This window comes from Medicago sativa, chromosome 2, assembly GCF_051527215.1.
Source record: "Medicago sativa cultivar Bolivia chromosome 2, Bolivia_mono, whole genome shotgun sequence".
Classification (NCBI taxonomy): Eukaryota; Viridiplantae; Streptophyta; class Magnoliopsida; order Fabales; family Fabaceae; genus Medicago; species Medicago sativa.
The window spans coordinates 70,722,611-70,729,169 of NC_140750.1; the positions used below are offsets into that span (position 1 = coordinate 70,722,611).

Below are 6,559 nucleotides of genomic sequence, written 5' to 3' on the forward strand. Positions count from 1 at the left end.
TTAAACGTAAGAATATGTTTCAAATCAATTTTAATAATATATATATATATATATATATATATATATATATATATATATATATATATATATATATATATATATATATATATATATATATATATAGAGGGTGTATCAAGTGAGAGGAGTATTTATGGTGAGAGATGAGAGGAATACATCACAACCGTTGGATTGAAATTTTAATAAGATTGCACATGGTCTCTATTTTTTTCTCCGTGGTCTCTATTTTTCTTTTCTTCTCTCTCTCTTATGCACTCATCTTCTTCTTCCTCGTTTCCTCCAGTTTCATGGTGCCCCTATAGATCTATTTTCACATACATGCTAATTCCTCTGAATTTTCATCTAAATACGTCACTTTGTTTTGTTCCCTTCTTGTTCGAATTCTTTATTTAAGTCTTACATGGTCATTCTTCAAATTCATGTGTTGTTATTGCAAAGTTATGTCCTATGAATACTATCATGATTGATTAATTGGCCTTTCCCCTTCATAAACAAAATCGATTAAAAAATTAGATGCTCCATCAATTGAAAAGTTAATTTTGAAAAAATAAAAAACCTAAATTAAGCTGGAAATTGAAGATAGAGATGGAAAGAGACAGAACAGGTGCAATCAGTCTGGTATTAATTTACGGTCCTAATGCAGCACCTGGATCTGTCCAGATCGACTACCCCGCTCCTTATCCCCACATATGCGGCTGTTTTAAATTTAGTGTCACCAAATGGTTAACACTTGCAGATGTAACATCTGATCAACTGGTATACAATCTTTATAGATTTAGTCACATATTTCAGTTTGTTATCTGTCAATGTCGATTTATTTATAAGATCTCATATGTGTCTGTTTTCTTATTTTACACAGACTTTCTCCTATGCTAAAGTATTTGATAGCATCGTTGACAAGAATTGCAAAGAATTGGCAATTATTGACGATAGCGGACATCATTGGTTGTTCAATGTGGTCATTCTTTTTGACAAGGACGGAATCAAGTTTGGAGGGGATTGGAAAATGTTTTGCACCGCAAGGAATCTGTACGAGTGGAAGGCATTAAGACTTGGAGCAAAAACTTTGGCCCCCAATGCATTCCTATTTTGCACATTTGATTTTTAGTTGCCTGATGGTTTTGATTACGTGCTATCTAATGTCATGTAATTCCTATTTGATATGTTTTTATTATTTTCAATTGAAGGATGCTATGTTTTGGTTGATTCATTATTTTCATCTATTGTAGACTTTTATATACTGCGATTGAAAACCAGATTAATTATATTTTCTTAAAGAAACCAGAATAAGTTCATCTATTAATCTTATTGTTGCAATCTAAACAAATACTAAAAATAGAATAAAAATAGTGAAAAAAATATAGTCACCGGTTTGTATAAATAATAATAATAATAATAATAATAATAATAATAATAGTCATAATGGTCTTTGATTAATTATGTAGTGATCATGTTTCAAACCATGGACGATAAAGGCCATTTGATTTGCAATATAAGGTCTTAAGAGATCAACATATTTATTTCTTAGAAACCGACAAAATAGGTATATCGTCACATGAGAAATCAAATTTGAATTACTCCATGAGAACATAGTTAATGCTAATTAAAAAACGAATAACTTACTTAATGCTAACTAAAAACGAATAATACACTTTTAATGCAATTAACAACGAATGACGCACTGTTAATGACAATTAAGAGCGTAGTTAATGGCTTGAAAACGTAGTTAATGACAATTGAAAACTTTTAACTTGCATATTTTCCTATAAGAATTGCTTTTAATTGTTTTTATGCATTATGCACTAATTACTCTACCAATTACTACCTATTAAAAGCATTTATGACGTACTTATATCATTTGGTCACGAAAAACTTAATACACGGAGAAGTTAATCGACTATGCTATATATGCTATATATCAAATATGCTCCAATAACAAAAAATAACCACGAAAAATATATTAAACACATTTGTCACGCTATATGGAAAAGCTTTGCATCAATATGCAAAGAAAATTTAACAACAAATAATGCATTACGAAAAAAGTTGATGCAGTATATTTTTTGTTAAATTTTCTGTTTCCATTCTTTACGGTAATGACACTTTTTTTGATGCTCTCCGTTTTTCTTTAAGATGTAACTTAAGATCGAGCAGTGCAGGGCTATGTGCAATTTTGTTAACAAGTATTCAATTTTATTCAATTTTGTTAGCTACCATTTCATTTTGTTATGTATAATATAAAACTTCTATCGGCTATGTATGATTACATTATTTTCATTGATTCGATTAACTTCTATGTGGTAGGACCCGTGCGGTAGCACGGGTCAATGGTCTAGTATGTATGTGTGTGTGTGTGTCTATATATATATATATATATATATATATATATATAACTTAGATCTAAATAAAAACAACTAAAATCGATTTATTTTAGTTGGTTTATTTTAAACCCAACAAAACTCAATCAAATAGAGTTTTGTAAAACATGGAAATATGGTGAAAATAATACACACCCACAAAAGAAAAATGAGTTTTATGTTCTTCAGGAACTACTCACAATCAAATCAATTATTTGTGCAATCCATGCATCACTATTGAATTCTTCAGGAATTCATGGAGAATAAAATTGGTTGGTTTTTAAGCCTTTCAAGAACTATAAAGTAGAGCTAATCTGTTATTTGTGTCAGTTCGGCACCTCTACAGCGTGTGAACAGTGACTGTGAATGGAAACAAAGAAGCCCTCTGCTAGGGTCTCAAGCGAACCTCCTGACAGCGAATGGAGCTCAAAGAAATCTCGCCGATCCGACGAAACAAACTCCTCGGCGGCTCCGAACAATGAAGCAATTGAAGGAAGGTTACCTCTGTCTTTCAGGGACACTCTATTGGAACACCCAACAACCACTGGTTTGAACCATGATAGCACTCTGCTAGATGAAAATGATAAAGAAGAAGATCTCTCAGAAAATCAATGGTACAAAGAGGTTGAAGATTCAACCCCAATAGATGAACAGTTTGACCCATGTCCCCCAATTTGGGTTTCTGATAAAGAAATTGAAAGTTGGAGCGGTCCCTGGAAGTCCTGCTTGGTGGTAAATCTTATGGGTAAGAAAGTTAACTTCAAGGTTTTGGAGAATAAGCTCCAAAGAGAGTGGGCCAAATTTGGTTCGATTACTATTACTGATATGCCTAGAAACTATTTTGTTGTTCAATTCTCTGCTCAAAAGGACTATAATCATGCATTGTTTGAAGGCCCGTGGATGTTAGCAGATCACTATTTGGAGGTCCAAAGGTGGTGTGTATCCTTCCTTGAAAAAGCAAAGAAATCGAGCAAAGTGGTTGTGTGGGTGCGCATTCCGAAAATTCCCCTTGAATTATACAATGATGTGTTCCTCAAAAGGGTTGGAGCAAAGCTCGGGTGTCTGTTGAAGATTGATAAGCTCACCTCTATACATTCCAGAGGACAATTTGCTAGAATTTGTGTGGAGCTTGACCTTTCCAAGAAGCTGATTCCATCCATTCAGGTACGCGGACTTGTCCTCAAACTCGAGTATGAGGGTTTACATTCTATATGCTTCTCATGTGGCAGATATGGCCACAAGAAAGAATTATGTTCTGAACTCACTAAAAGCACTGAAACTGTTAACCCAGAAGGGTTTGTAACACCAGTAGGTAATAATGTAGTCCCTACCAAAGTTGATGATCCAAAAATTGCTGCTGATGTTGATATGGTCCCAGCAAAGGGAGATGACAAAACTCATGATTCAGGTATGGAGGAAACAAATCAAGGGTTATTTGGGCCTTGGATGCTTATTAAAAAGAATCCAAGGAAAAATAGTCTCAACAAATCAGCTTTGGTTGGCAGGAAAGTTGAGATTGGCTCTAGGTTTGCTCCCCTATCCGAGAACATGGAGACTGTGGTGGGATCCAACCCTTTTATTCCCCTAATTAATCCAAATTCTATACCCACCAACCTTGTGGAGAACCCCCCTATATTCTCCACTATTCAAAAGGTCAGGAATTCTAAAGGCGGAAGAAACCCGCAAACAGGGAATAGAGGAATGGAAATAAGAGGGCCCTTACTTGGGCCTGGACAAAAACACTCTTCTTCTGTTAGAGGACCTAGACAACCCATGACTAAATTGGCCAGTCCAGTTGCTTCTCTGAATAAAAAGGTGGACCTTGCTCAAGAAAATGCTATCCTTGATGCAGATGTTTTAAGAGATCTGAGAAGAAGCTTCATAGGCTCATCTAATGGAGACAATTCCGACCCACCAGATCCTAAGAATGGTATGATGGACACCTCTTATAAGACAGTTATACCTCCAACCATTGATGGGAAGAAAAACATGGACATTGAAGGGCCTGAAGCGGCCAAACTCACCATTGTTTTTAAATGAATTACATCTCCTGGAATTGTAGGGGAATTGGAAGCAAAGGCTTCAAAACTCTTGTAAAAGATATTTGTAGAGAATACAACTCTTCAATGATTTTTCTTCTAGAAACTCATGCTAAAGAAGAAAAGGCCTTATGTTGGGCTAAAAAATTCGGCCTTGATGGATGCTATATCCAAGGCTCTCAAGGGTAAGCTGGAGGCATTATAGGCTTGTGGGACACCAAAATTTGGCAAGTTGAGATTCTCGAACACTCCAAACAATTTGTTCATACCAAAGTTAGATGGAAAAAGGATGACTACTGGCTCTGATGACATCCTGTCATTACGTAATATTAGGGACTTATTGTGACATTTTGATAGAGTTCTCATGCAATTTATACTGTTCTGGAGTGCAAAAAGCTTAAATATTGAAGTCTGTTCGAAGGAAATCGCGCCACGCCAATTTCAAGCCGTGCTGCGATTTTTGAAGCAAAAATACACACTTCCTGTAAAGAGGAAATCGCGGCACGCCATAATACAAGGCGCGGCGCGATTTTGATGGGTCAGGCCCATGACTTCTATAAATACTGCACTTAATCTGAAGAACAGGGGTTACGATTTTGGAGAGCAAAGTGCGATTTTGAGACATCAGAGACGGCTAGAAGGGCGATTTCTTCAACCTTTTACCAATTCATGTATGTTTTAATTATTTAATTGATTATGCTATTTGTAAACTCGATTATGAGTAGCTAAATCTCTTAGAGATTAGATCCAAGATGAATCTTTGTAACCCTAATTGACACATGTTGCTGTGAAACTCTATTTTGTTTATGAATTCAATTCTAGTTTATTCAATTCAATTGTTCTTAATGCTTTTTATATCTTGATCACATATAACTTGATTTCGTGAGAATGAATGACCACTGACCATGGCTTTCAACTTAGACCTAATTGAATTGTTCTAATAAACAGGGTTAGTCTAGGAATAGATAATCGTTTGTTAGTGATAATAGGTTAACGTTCGGTAAAACCTTCAAGAATTATTAGACCACCTAAGGAATTAGGGGCTGTAGTTTAAGAAGAGGGTCCTAACTCAAGGGATTGATTAGGGCTATTTTGTTAATCATCGTAAACAAGAAGAGGGTTCATAACAAATAGGTGCAGTAGACCAATTAGGGGAACTTAGAGGATTCGACGGATCTGATCTCATCTTTCTCTCCTATTTTCTTAATCAAATCTTTACTTCTTTATTTGATTTCTTAAAATCAAACCAAATCTACTGCCTAGTGGCAAAACAAAATAAACTTTTATACATCCTAATTTCATAACGCAATTGAATTATTGAAGTTAAAAACAGTCCTCGTGGGAACGATATTTTTACTACTTCGATAGTATTTGGTGCACTTGCCAGAGACCTATCAAGTTTTTGGCGCCGTTGCCGGGGACTGTTGAATTATTTCAACAAGGCAATTACGTTATAATTTAGGGTTTTTGCAATTTACTTTTCTGTTTTTAATTTTTATTTTTTCTGTTTTCATATTCACTTGATTACTTTGCGTTGTGCAGTGCTACTAAGGTATTTTGCTATTTATGCGAGGTAAACAGAGCTCTGACGACTTAGAGTACGATCCGGAAATTGAAAGGACTGCTAGAGCACTTCGGAAAGCTGTCCGATCGCAAAGGTTAGCTCAGTCCGTTCCACCGGGTGTTCGAGAACAAGTACCGGAGCAACTCTCAAGTGAATCTGAAACAATCTCTTCTCCTAAATCTGCAATTATGGAAGGAGAAGGAGTTGTACCACCAAGACCTAAGCTTGGAGACTACGGGTTAGCCACTCATCGCGGTCAACTGACCCACACTTTTCAACCAGCTAACCCCGTAGCGTTCGACATCAAGACAACTGTCCTCAATGGTTTGAGGGACAAGCAATTCGATGGGACTGAAGCTATGAGTCCTCATGAACACTTGAGCCGTTTTGCTGAAACCTGTGAGTTTTGTGTGCAACCAGCCACCGTGACTGAAGCACAAAAGAAGCTAAGGCTATTTCCTTTCACCTTGACGGGAAGAGCAAAAGATTGGTTGCTAACAATTCCAAACGGGACTGTCCAAACATGGGAAGAGTTAGAGCTGAAGTTCTTGGAGAAATACTTCCCTATGTCTAAGTATTGG

General features: G+C 36.0%; 1 long non-coding RNA gene across 1 annotated transcript; it reads left to right on the top strand.

Moving 5' to 3' along the window:
• The first annotated feature begins 278 nt into the window (after window positions 1–278).
• LOC146950274 (uncharacterized) lies at window positions 279–1,231 on the top strand. The gene is made up of 2 exons (XR_015025470.1): window positions 279–774; window positions 878–1,231. It is a non-coding gene; the product is annotated as an uncharacterized LOC146950274 (long non-coding RNA).
• Window positions 1,232–6,559: the final 5,328 nt, after the last annotated feature.